Source organism: Canis lupus, chromosome 26 (genome assembly GCF_048164855.1).
Source record: "Canis lupus baileyi chromosome 26, mCanLup2.hap1, whole genome shotgun sequence".
NCBI lineage: Eukaryota > Metazoa > Chordata > Mammalia > Carnivora > Canidae > Canis > Canis lupus.
The window spans coordinates 33,011,934-33,025,392 of record NC_132863.1 but is presented as its reverse complement, the minus strand read 5'-3'; the positions used below and the strand labels follow the sequence as shown (position 1 = coordinate 33,025,392).

The window sequence follows — 13,459 nt, the reverse complement described above, 5'->3', positions numbered from 1 at the left end:
TTCTTTAACTTCCTTTGTATATAAAAAAAATTCTCTGACCCTTTTTGAGTCTATTTGTCCTTTTTTATGGCTGCCTATGAAAGTGTCCTGTTGAACACCACCTTATTGGCCCAGTGGAGGATGTCCAGCTGTCTTCCTCTGCCTCTGCCTCTGATACAGACTTGCTCTGCTGCTCATGATTTGATGGTAGCATCTTTGTCTTCATACACGTACATGTAACTAACTTTGGCTTCCATGTTGAGTGCTTGAAAATACAGTATGATTCAAAGCAAGGCCATCACCACTGCTGTGAAAGGATAAAACCCTTCCTAAGCTCATATTATTCCATGGCCATCATGATCATGGAAGTGCCAGCAATATTTTGAAATACCCAGATTTGTGGTAATGGGAAGACAGGTGGGAAAACCCTTCCTAAGCTCATATTATTCCATGGCCATCATCAGCATGGAAGTGCTAGCAGTATTTGAAGTACCCAAATTTGTGGCAATAGGAAGAGAGTTGAGAAAAGCTGTCAAGGTGAGACTTCTCAAGAACTGAGAGGTGGAGGTTAGTCCAAATCTGGTGTGCAGAGAAGGGGCTTCCTCTGACATCAGAGACAGAGCAACAAGTTCTCCCAGTACAAACACTACTCCCTTCCATGGGGAAATTCTCTCTGAAATGCCACACTGGAGGACATGTCCATGATCCTCCATCTGGACACTTTGACCTCTATCTGGTCTAGGTTGGCCACAGGAAGCCACATCTGCACTGAATTGCACCAGCCTTTCACCTCTCTGGCTAATGTTTGCAGCTGCACTACCATGGCTAGGGCATGGATGAGGAGTGTGCTAGGAGCCACAGGTCCTCTGGGCTTCTTTGGCTTTTACTAATGCTGACAGGTGCATTGGGGTGCCAGTGTGTCCTGGCTGTGTTTTGCAGTTATCCTTTTTTTGTGCTTGTAATCTTTTTTTTTTTTTTTTTTTTTTTCCATTTAGGGTTCAGGAGGAATCCAGAGGAGAGAGGAGTAGTTCGTAACCATAAGTAATTCCACCCCACAGCTCATCCTTGCTGTTCTCACATCCTGTGGCTTTGGGGAGAAGGGATGGAAATCATGATCATAGGTCCATTTCTTGTTCATCCAAAATCCAGTGCAGACGTTGCCGGTAGGGTGGCTCTCCTGGGCAGCCCCCCTTCAGGTGACAATTCTGGGACCCAGGCTCAGAAGCTGTACTCTGTGATGTTTACTACTGCTAGTAAGCATCAGTGCTATGTGTAGTATTCCTGCTCTTCCTGGGGCGCTATTCCTAGTGCATCCCAGGATGCCTCCATCTCCTCACTGTTTCAGGGGGACGGAGGGGTTGGCATCATTCTTAGAACAAGAGCTTGTTTTGGGGGTTTAAATAATATAGTGATTTTAAAATCTGTGCTCCAGTTTTTTTTTTTTTTTTTTTTTTAAGATTGTATTTATTCATCCATGAGAGACACAGAGAGAGGCAGAGACACAGGCAGAGGGAGAGGCAGGCTCCATGCGGGGAGCCTGATGTGGGACTCGATCTTGGGACTCCAGGATCATGCCCTGGGCCGAAGGCAGGCACTAAACCGCTGAGCCACCCAGGGATCCCCATGTGCTCCAGTTTTTGAAACCTCTTTCCCTATTGTTGGGAGGTATTGGCATCTCTGTTGAAAGGGGGTGCCCCAAGAAAATGGAAGCATTCAGGTGAAATCTTAGTGTGAACTCTTCCATAGAGCATCATAAAGAGAAGGGTAACGTAGAGAGGTTGTCATTGGGGAGGACCATGCCAGCGGGCAGGCCCATTTTACAGTATAACAGAACTTCCTTCATATTTGGTCAGGTCCTGTCAAATCTCCAGCTACTTTCTTTTCCTCTTCAAGCAACATATAAATAGTAGGTGTGCCATTTTCAGTTGTTTAAATCCATTTTTGACAGACCTTCTCCTAGATGCCTTTCAATTTTTAAATCAATTACCTTCCAGAATGCCTTCCTAACCCATTTCATTAAATTACTGTCTTTCTGTGGTTTTCCTTTTCAACAACATAATTTACCTTTAATAATTAATATAAAAGAATTCAAAATGTAATCGCTGAGCTCACTTGAAAGTTCTCTCATCAATTACCAGAATCTGTGGGTGTGTGACGGAGGTCTCCCTGAGGGTTTCAGAATCCCCTTTTACCAAGCTTTGGTCCAACAGAAGCCAAATTTATAATGCATTTTCTTGTAGCTGGCCAGCCTGATGAAGACAAAGAATGGGTTTCAAATGAACAATGATCCACACAATTGCTTTAAGTTTCTTTCAGAGTGGAAAATAATGCCAATGTTTATCACTTAGAAATTAAAATGGAAATTTTTCCCAATCCAAGTACAGATTTAAGTGTGGTGGATGCTGAGAGGTCAGAATTGCTTATGTACCCCCATTTAGTGTTGCTGGCAGGAGGAGGTTAGAATTTGGAATCTGAGTTCAAATCCCAAATCTAAATTAGTTTGAGTTTGAGCAGGTTACTTCTCTTTGAATCCATATATAATTTCCTTATGTATAAATTTAGGATAATACTTAGTTTATAAATCTTTCTCTTTGTAGCATTTATGGCCTTCTCACACTGTCAGCCTGGGGATTTCACATCCTTGTTTCTAAAGGTCCATTGATGTTCAGCCTAGTTCAGTTTGCTTGTTTATGTTGATTACTATCGTTCATTGCTGCTTATTCTCACCTTCCAGAAGGGCAGGTGTCTTTGTTTCCTACACTGATGTGCTTGGCACGTAGTAGGTGCTCAGTAACTATTTGTTGGATGGGTGAATCCATGAATGATTGTCTCTATTAGCCACCTATTGTGCATTGTCTCTAAGTTGGGTTGTGAGGTTTTCCTTGCAGGTGATTTATCTTCTGAATTATGTTTTGCGTGAGCACTCATTAAGTCTAGTCTCAGCACTGCCTGACTGATGGGTGAATTGGGGTCCAGAAGCGTGGCCAGGGGAGGCCAGCTTGGGATTTATCCCCGGCCTTGGTTACTTCTTGGAAGAAGCAAAGCCTGTGTGGAGCTGTTGCCAGATTGTTGTGTGTGCAGAATCTAATTTATAGTTGTCCAGGGTCTCCTGAGAACAACGTGCATTTATATCATTACTAAACAGTAATTGATTACAAAGCTCAGTTGTGAAATTTACAATTATTGAATTACTCTGGTAGCTCGTAAATTTCAAATCTTTATTTCTAAAAGTCAATTGATATTCAGCCCAATAAATATTTAATTTAGATGTAATAATGGCGTAGGAACAAAATTAAATTCTCATTTGGAAAATAAAGAATCACCTGGATGGGATCAGGAGAGATGACCTGGCAGAGATGAGCAGAGAACTCTTGTTGGTCTGATTAAGTTCCTTCTTCTTAATTAGAAGAGACTTCTCCTACATAACTTTCTGCTAATTCATTTTCTCTTTAAAGAAATGATCTTGTTTGTAGGAAATAAGAGTCCTTTATATATTTGTAGGGCTTTATGTTTCATAAAGCATATCTAAAATAGGTAATCGTGCCTGACAAAAGTCTTTTGAAACAACTAGAGCACGTTTTTCTTCCTATTTAACAAATGGGGAAACAGAGGTGTAGAGAACGGAAGTGACTCGCTTAGAACATAATATGAGAGCATGAGGCTAAATTGGATCTAGTGGTACTTCAACTGGCTCCTATGGCCTACTGACACATTTACATACTAGTTAGGATTAAGTTCAGCTGCATAGAAAAGAAACCTCACAATAACTGGCTTAAAACAAGATGAATGTTGACTTCCACCTCTTGTAAAAGCTACAGAGGAGACAATTCAGCTGGTTTAGTGATGCTACAAAATTGAAAGGATCCTAGGCTCCTTCCAATTTACCCCTCTGCCATTCACGTGAACCTCATGGTCCAAGGTGGCTACTTGAGTTTCAGCCATTGCATGGAGTAGTAGGATGGAGGGAAGGGATCGAGAAGAATCATTTCCCTGACTTTAAGAAGATTCTTTGGAAGGTCAACTTCTACTTGTATTTTATTGTTCAGAACTTAATCATGCAGGTATATCAAAGAACAGTAGTCTTTTTATCTGGGCAACATAGTACATGGCTAAAAACTGGGATGCTGTTGCATAATGAAAAAGGGAAGAATAGATCTGAGGGGGCCACTGACAAGTTCTGCTGCAGCATGCATTCTAAAAGACCTAGTGGAGAAGTGTAGAACGTGCACCAAGCAGGGGTGTGGGGATGCTTGCTTGAATACAGTACGTTAGGACTATCTCCAGCTCCCAGCAGCCCCCAGGTACTGGAGGCACTGAATACCTGGTGGCTTCAATGCCTGGGAATAGTGCACATCACAAGAAACAGTTTTATTCTTCTCATGTTGATTTATCTACGTTGATTAAAAGGAGGTGAGGAGATCTGTGAACTCATTTGTTACCTTCATGTTTACGGGCAGGCATTTCTGGAACAGAGCATCTTGTTCCCCTTCTCTTGGCTCTCCCCAGGTCAAAGGGTTCACTCACATTAGTCTCTAGCAGGCTGGGAGGCACGGCATGGCCACACAGGAATAGGAATCATTCAATGATCATTTATGAGTCTGGTATCTGCCAGTTTTTGTTGTTGGTGTTTGTGCTTTGTCGTTGGTTTAACTAAGAGTCCTAGAAAGAATAACTATTGAACCAAATCTTCTTTTTACTCAGCAGAGCTTGTGAACAGGACCGGATTCCTGTACATCCGTGCTCTTGGCTGGGGAGAGGAGGTGATTCCGAACATTCTAAGGACCCTCACTTCAGCCCTTTAAAGACCAGAGCTATAAACCCAGCTTTATGTTGGCACTTGCTGTTAAAGGCTGCGCATAGGATTCTTTCTTGAACTCTGACAATAGAATGGTTCCTTTTAAAATTTTCATTTATGAGCAACTTACCCGTAAGAAAAGAAATAGAAGAGAGAATAGAAAATAATTAGGGATAGATCACATTTAAAAACATATTTATCTGATTGTAAAAGCCAAATATGTGTATTGAATAAAGTTTGGCGAGACCAGAAAAGTTCAAAGAATAAAATTATCTATCAGGGAGAGCTAAATGATCATAAACAATTAGTGTTTCCTTTCAGAGCTTTTAATGTGTATAATCGCTAAAACAAGGGGGTCACGCTTTAGCCACTGTGTTGCTTTCTGGTTTTTTCACTTGACATTATTATGAACATTTTCCAGTATCATTACACATTCTTGTGAACATTATTTTCAATAGCTACATCGTAATTTGTTCAACCTTCCCTTGAATATTGGACATTTAGATTGTTTCCAATTTTGTAATATTGGAAAAAGGGCTTTAATGAACATCTTACTCATAAATTTGAGTTCATCACTGCTGACTTTCTTAGGGTAAAACTGGCATTTTCTGATCCTTTATAACCCTTTTAGGCTCAGGGTGCATACAGGCAACACTTAGGATGCTGGGAAATCACAGACCTAGAATTAACACAGACCTTTGTTGGAGTCCTGGCTTTACCACATACTAGTTGTGCGATCTCGAATGGCTTGCTAAGTTCAGTGAGCCACAGTATCTTCATCTGTAAAATGGGAATATAGTTTATCTTCTCAATCTATATGGAGGATTAAATGAGAACCTGGAGGAAACATTGTTTAAATCAGTCTACCAAAGAATGGCCTAAATTTTATACAGTTTCTTTGTCTTCTTGGAGATACCAATTTTTGAGAACTTTAGCCAAATATATTTTCATCCTTCTAGATCAGCAAAATATGACTTGTGGGCTGAAGTCTTTCCGCACTAGAACACAACCATGCTTATTCTTAGATGTATAGTCTGTGGTGGCTTTTATGCTACAGCAGTAGAGATGAAAATATTACCTGGCCTTTTCCAGAAATACTTTTGCTGACTTCTGACCAGTCACAAAATGTTTACTTCTGAAGTCATGATAAGTAAGTGCATTGTACTTATAAAATTATAATTTTTTGGGGGCATCTGGGTGGTTCAGTGATTGAGTGACTGCCTTCAGCTCTGGTTGTAATCCCAGGGTCCTGGGATGGGGTTTGGCCTCAGGCTCCCTGCAGGGACTCTGCTTCTCCTTCTGCCCAAGTCTCTGCCCCTCTGGGTCTCTCTTGAATAAATAAATCTAAAAAAATAAAAAAAATAAAAATAGAATTTTTCTTTGATGGAGGATTGGCCCAAGCTCTGAATGGCCAGGGTAATAACTCTATTCAGTGTGGATGCTACTTAGTTACAAAAGGAACATGAAAATTTGGGCTTCTAATTTTGATTGACACAGATCTTTTTAGATTTCCCTGGGAAAAAGCCAAGTTGACCTTAAGTGAGGGTAAGGTGCTTTTCATCTACATTGTGTTTTAGAGCAAAACCTGGTATTACCCAACTTGAAGCTCCATCTGGAATGTTTTGGAAGCATTTGTTATAAGAGTGCAGGACGGGCTCTCTGCTCTTGCCATAAAAATGACCTAATTTTCTGAAATAGATTCTGGGTCAGAATGCCTTGGATTATACTCACAGAATGCTTGATAAGGTTCTGTCACTCTGTCCCTTTCTGTGTGTCCCCACCCTGTGTGTGGATGGAGGTTGAGCTTGGTGATGTGGCTCAGTTCTCAAGGTTGGCCCTTAGCTCTATGTCCCACCTCCTGTTCTTTACACTGCCTCCAAAATACTTGAGAAGTGAAGTTTGGGATGGAAAAACATGATCGGAGCAGGGCCTGAGAGGTTGTATCTTCTATCTGGCTTTGGTTTTGTTGAGGAGCAGCAGGATGTGGTGGACTTTAGTGTCAGACCTTGGTTTATGTACATCACTACTCCTCTCTGGTTGTGTGACCTTGGCCCAGTTGACAACCAGTACAAGCATAGTGCTGGATACTATGATGGGATTACATGGGCACTAACTCCTGATGATGGGGATCTGGGATAAATATTTCATAAATGCACACGGACTCCCAAAGTATGTAAAAACAGCCCTCTCCTTTTGATGCAAGAGTTCTCATGCTAGATTAGATTATTTTCCCCCAATTTTTCATCCTATCCTCTATCCACATGATTTTTACCCTTCCTTCTAGCAGAAATGTAGCCCATTTCTTGATCCAGTAGGGTTGGTGTTATCCATATGACTTGCTTCAGCCTGTAAAATATAGGTGGAAGTGTCTGTGGCTTAGCCTCAAGAAACACCATGTTTTTGTTGACCTCGTTTGTGTTTGGTCATTGCCATGAGAAGAACATGGGTGGCTTGTCTGCTGGTCCAAGGAAGATGAGAGTTGTGTGGAACAGATCTGGACCCAAGCCAAGCTCAGTTGAGTCACACCAGGTACCTTGTCCTGCAGACAACTTACAGGTGTGTGAGCACAAACCAGCAATTTCTGCTTTAACCCACTGAGCATGGGGCCAGTATTTTTGTGGCAAAAGATAGCTGTGTTTCAGCCCACATGAAATCCACAGTTGGCAGCTATTCAGCTGTGGCATGTAGTGGCCCTGTGCCACATGTCACAAACATAGACCCTGGCAAAAATGTGTTCTCTGCCATGAAGAGCCCACATACTTGTGGTGGAAAAAGCAATACCTACGGTAAAGCAGGAGAGCAGTTGTGTTGGTGGTAAGCCCAGTGAATACCAGAACACAGAGGAACAGCTAGACTTGGGATGGGGGCCATCAAGTAAGGCTTCCTGCAGAGATTATATGGAAACCAAGAAGCTTGAGGAGGCATCACTTGAGTAACTAAGGCAGGTGGGCAAAACCTTGCCATTCTTCCTTCTCACGTAAGTCTGATAAGGTCCATTGGGCTTTGGTGTCCTCCTATTATGTCATTAATTTGATATTAGTATGGTAATGTAATAACATGATAGAGTATTAGCATGATTTAATGAACATTTCTAAGGCAAAGCCTTGAGTGTTTTGTTAGCCTTGTCTCATTTAACCTTCCACCACCTGTGTGCTGAGGTTTATAATCCCCATGAAGACCTTATGGTCCAGTGGGGTATGGAATCCCTGATTCGGTATGGAAGTTGAGACTCATGATTTCCAGAGGGCTGATCCTGTGGTTGATGTACATGGATTGTGTTGATTCAGCTGCTGAGTGTTATTGAATGGAAAAGCTATTCCTTTTACCGTTGTTCAAGTCAGTAGATCCTTAGGTGGTGCTAATGGGACCAAAGTCATGAGCTCAATTTCCTGCAAGGATCAATTAGATTTACCATTAGGAACTTATTACCCAGGGGCAGCCCCGGTGGCTCAGTGGTTTAGCGCCACCTTCAGCCCAGGGTGTGATCCTGGAGACCAGGGATCAAGTCCCACACCAGATTCCCTGCATGGAGCCTGCTTCTCCCTCTGCCTGTGTCTCTGCCTCTCTCTCTCTCTCTGTGCTTCTTATGAATAAATAAATAAAATATTTTTTAAAAAAAGGAACTCATTACCCAAAGGTAAGGTTTCCAACTAGTACCTAGAATTGGTACTGATTAAAAAAAAAAATGACATGGGTTCTTTGAGGACAAACCCATGATAACAGCCGTAGTTTACTGAGTTTACAGTGTTGTGCTGGGGTTTTTCAAATGGCTTTATCAGGATTCTATTTTGTAGATGAGCAAGAGGAGGCTCAGTGATTGGTCACTTGCCCAGGGCTGTTCGACATCTTGTTTTTTTTTTTTTTAATAATAAATTTATTTTTTATTGGTGTTCATTTGCCAACATACAGAATAACACCCAGTGCTCATCCCGTCAAGTGCCCCCCTCAGTGCCCGCCACCCAGTCATCCCCACCCCACGCCCTCCTCCCCTTCCACCACCCCTAGTTCATTTCCCAGAGTTAGGAGTCTTCCATGTTCTGTCTCCCTTTCTGATATTTCCCACTTATTTTTTCTCCTTTCCCCTTTATTCCCTTTCACTATTATTTATATTCCCCAAATGAATGAGACCATATAATGTTTGTCCTTCTCCGATTGGCTTATTTCACTCAGCATAATACCCTCCAGTTCCATCCACGTCGAAGCAAATGGTGGGTATTCGTCGTTTCTAAAGGCTGAGTAATATCCCATTGTCTACATAGACCACATCTTCTTTATCCATTCATCTTTCGATGGACACTGAGGCTCCTTCCACAGTTTGGCTATTGTGGACATTGCTGCTAGAAACATCGGGGTGCAGGTGTCCCGGCGTTTCATTGCATCTGTATCTTTGGGGTAAATCCCCAGCAGTGCAATCCTGGGTCGTAGGGCAGGTCTATTTTTAACTCTTTGAGGAACCTCCACACAGTTTTCCAGAGTGGCTGCACCAGTTCACATTCCCACCAACAGTGCAAGAGGGTTCCCTTTTCTCCGCATCCTGTTCGACATCTTGTAATAGAGCCATGGCCAGGCCTGTCTGGATCTAAAAGCTATGCTGTTTGTAAGCCACTTGAGGGCAGGGGTTCTTATCCTTGGCTTAAATTTAGAAATTGAATGGCCATTTTCAGCAGGGCAGTCCTTTGTTGTGGGGCACTCCTGTGCATTATAGTATATTGAGCAGCATCCCTGACCACTCCTCACTAGATACCAGTAGGAACTTTCCCTTACACAATTGTGACAAACAAATGTCTCTAGACATTCCTGAGAGTTTTCTGGGGAACAAAAATAACTCCTGGGTGAGAACCAGGCTTTATGGTGCCGGTGATGGAGTAACCAATGGAAACCAGGATTTCCGTTTGGGGAAGCATGGGCAAAGTAGAGAACCCTCAGATCATATTCAGTGTGGGGCTTCAGATTTAAATGCTTGTGTGTTCTGACTTGACAGATTGGATATTCAGGTCATGGGAAGACCTTGGCCTCCAGCTGAAGGTCTAAATTGGCCTTCATTTATCTGCCTGGTACCCCCTGTCTCCTGGGACGTTCTCTGCTCTTGCCTGATCTTTTAGGGCAGGGATATTGGAATTGGGCATCTCCTCCCAATGGTTTGCTCAGGGCACTGGCTACAGGGGGTGAGTAATTGGGAAAAGGAGATATGAAAGAGAGGAGAAGATGACCAGCATCTTGTCTCTGTACATATCTTCACGTGAATGAGAAGGTGCATGTAACCTGAGCAGCATAGTGCCTGGCATGTGGGTAATGCTTAATTAATGCTGGTTATTATTACTGTTATTATTAATACTATTTATAACTATGAATCTTTTTTTGTAAAATAAATAACTAGTTTCTGGAACACACTCCTCCAGGCCCCCTGCTCCATTAATATTCAACTTACTTATTTAAATTTAATTTTTTTCAAGGTCCTATGTTTAATTTTTTAAAAACCTAGTGAATTATTAGCATTTTATTTTTTTATTTTTTGAATTATTAGCATTTTAATGAGTAATGACATTTAATAAATAATAACACTAGTAAGGGCTCAAAATGTAAGCCATTTAATTTCATACCCTACCTATATTTTCTTAAAAAAGAAGCAGGAAAAAAATGCCTATAAGAAATCCTATGCTATGACCAAATGTTCTCTGTAATTTGAGCTTCTGGCCTTTTTTCCCCTTAAATTTATTGCTATTATCAGCGAGATAATGGCCCTGCAGCATTCCCAACTATATATATTTTATAAGGAGAAGTGCTTAGCCAGAGTTAATCTTATTTAGAAATAACAGAGCATATGCTTTGTACCAGACGTTGTTTTAAGAGCTTCAGAGATTCATTTAATCCTAACAACGCTGTGAAGTAGGTACTATTATTTTTCCTATTTGTTTAGATGAGTAAATGGAGGCCCAGAGAGATTCAGTAATTTGCCCAAAGGCACACAGCTAGTAGGTTCAGGGCAGTTTAGCTCTAGATTCTTTTTATTCTTTAAAGATTATTTTGAGGGGAAGTATTATGTTTAAGACTTATTTATTTATTTTAGAGCAGGGGCAGGAGCGGAGGGAGAGGCACAAACAGACTCCACATGGAGCCTGACACTGGGCACAACCCTGAGATCATGACTTGAGCTGAAATCAAGAGAGAGACACTCAACTGACTGAGCCACACAGGTGCCCCTTGATTCTGTTTTCTTAAACATGATGTGTACTGCATCTTCATGTACCAAGGAGGAGATGTGGGAGATGGTGGAAGAACCCTTTCCTATTCCTCCTCAGATGTTAGGTGAAAGCTAGCAAATCTGCTACTTTCTTCCTCGGCTCTTTCTCCAGATATTTCTTGACAGTGATACTGTGAAATAGGTTTCTTTCTCCTATGATCTTGGAGAAGCAGAGGCACAACTGACGATCTACATTTTATAGGGAAGAGTAAAGTCTATGAACGTGTTTTATGTGGAGTTTGTGTGTGTGTGTCTTGATCCATAGTTGGGAGTATAGAGCCCTTGACATACCGTATATGTCCATATGGACTAATGAGTACAGAAGCACAGATCATAAAGAGCACATGTGTAAAAAGATCATGTAATATTTTGGCATTTTGCTGTAGTGGTTATAGTAACAGTTCTACATAGGAATGCAGTGTGATTCAGTGTGTGTGGTTTCCTAAGAGGCTCAGAAATGCTCTGTTAGATCAGTTATGAAAATTACATTCCTGCTTCCCTCCCATCATGTCCAACTCCATTATAACCCCAAACCTTCAGTCTTTCCACCTTTCCAAGGTGTTATGTCCACCTTGGTTTATACTTTAGTTTTGTCTCTTGTGTGGGAAGACGTTGGAAGGACAGAATTCCCCTTCCCCAAAGAGCTCATCCTTTGGAGCGTTTTTGCAGGACAGGAGAGCGCACTGTTCTGGCTAGGCAGCCAACCCAGGATACTATTTCTGGGCTTTTCAGTGGTGACAGTTCTAAACCCTGTCACACAGAAATGGGAGAAGAGTGAAAGCACTTAATAAAAGTGTTATCAAATTAAAAACCAAGCAAGATCCAATGTGAGCTCTTCTATAAATAACTTATGAAAAGTGAAAAGATGTTTCTGTTAGCAAATTTAAAATAATCGTTAGAATCCTTCAACAGATTGCTGCTAATTGGATTGAGAATTAAACAGCTTTGTATGAGTGTAGAGTTAATTAATAGCTCATTACTTTTTTAATAAGCCAAATTCATTTGGAAACAGAAGAGAGACGGCAAAGTTCATCATGGATGAGATGTTAGATTGGGATTATTTCTCCTTCCCTTGATGAGATAAGGAGTTTAATTAAAGCAGGAGACCTATTTGTCTCGTGAATGAGTTGCATCTAGAACCCCAGTGCCCAGAGGTGGAGAAAGCAGCACCTGTCCTTATTCTGCTTATTTGGGTCACATGGGGTTAATAAGAGTTGTGCATGCATCTCCCTAATTCAATCTTTGAGTTTCAACTCCCTTATGAAATAGTCCTTTCTGAAGCTGCATAGATTCATGCAAACTACTGAAACTTCCTGGTAATCCATAATGGATTTTATTTTCATTCTTTTTTTATTCCAGACACACTAGGATCTTTGAAAGCAGTCTTCCATTTTCCTGCCTCTGTTTTGTATTTTATCATGGCCTCAAATTCGTAATTTCTTTAGTTTCATGACCCTTGCGTGGGTGTTTGTATTATACAACACGGAACAGAATGACGTTAGAAGAAATAAACAATTTTGGATTTTTAAGGCAAGCGTGTTTTCATTACGGCATATAGACATTCTCTCTCCTGTTGGCTGGCATGGAGGAGCCCCATTTCTAGACCAGTCTCCCATTGATCGTTCTTGGCACCCTTTGGTGTTGGATAGGCTGAATTTGTCTTTTGGGATGGGTATGTGTTTGTGGAAGTGTGGCTTGTGAGTGTTCTCACCATTTTGCCTTCCAGTCAATCAGGAAAAACAATCTACCCTCCAGTTGGAGATGTTAGATGCCGTCTGATCCTGTGTATGCTGCTGGGGTACATGGACTGGCCTTTGTTGCCAGCGTGTAGGTCTAGTTTCTGCTAAATCGATAGATGTCATTTGGGTTTCTTGGTGGTATCCTCATCTGCATATGAGGACATATTTCCATTCAAGTGGATTGGAGGCTTCCCACCTGGGTTGGGATGGAGGTCAGAAGAGAATGTCATCTTCAGGGAAATGTTAAATGTCCTGCCTGGTGATGAGATGATTTCCCCCTTGGCACTGAGCAGTGACATGCAAATGAGTTTTTATTTTTTAAACAGATGCTGTGGCTGACTCAGCTAAGCATGAAAGTCTGATAACTAGGAGCTCATTTGAAGAGCTGTTTGCCCACTCCAGGAATAATTAGCATGACCCGTTTCTCAAAAGGTGATTAATTCTCAGAGTAATAATCCATTACACAGATTTCTTCTGAGATCAGTTTGTTCCTTCCCTTTCCAAATGAGGAGTTGCTCTCTGCTTTTGAGGTCTCCTTTCTCACCAGACTATTCCTTTTTCTTAAAAAAAAAAAAAAACAGAACCTAGATCTTTAGCAAAAAACCCTAAAAGAAGTGGATATATAAATCTCTTGCAGAGAGCTTAAGAGGTCCTATTGTGGGACTGTTCCCCAAGTCTCATACAAATAGTGTGAACAGGGACTTT

General features: G+C 41.4%; 1 protein-coding gene across 13 annotated transcripts in view; it reads left to right on the top strand.

Moving 5' to 3' along the window:
• The window catches only part of PTPRT (protein tyrosine phosphatase receptor type T), a 1,036,563-nt gene that overhangs the window by 53,738 nt on the left and 969,366 nt on the right, over positions 1-13,459 (top strand). The window lies entirely within an intron of this gene.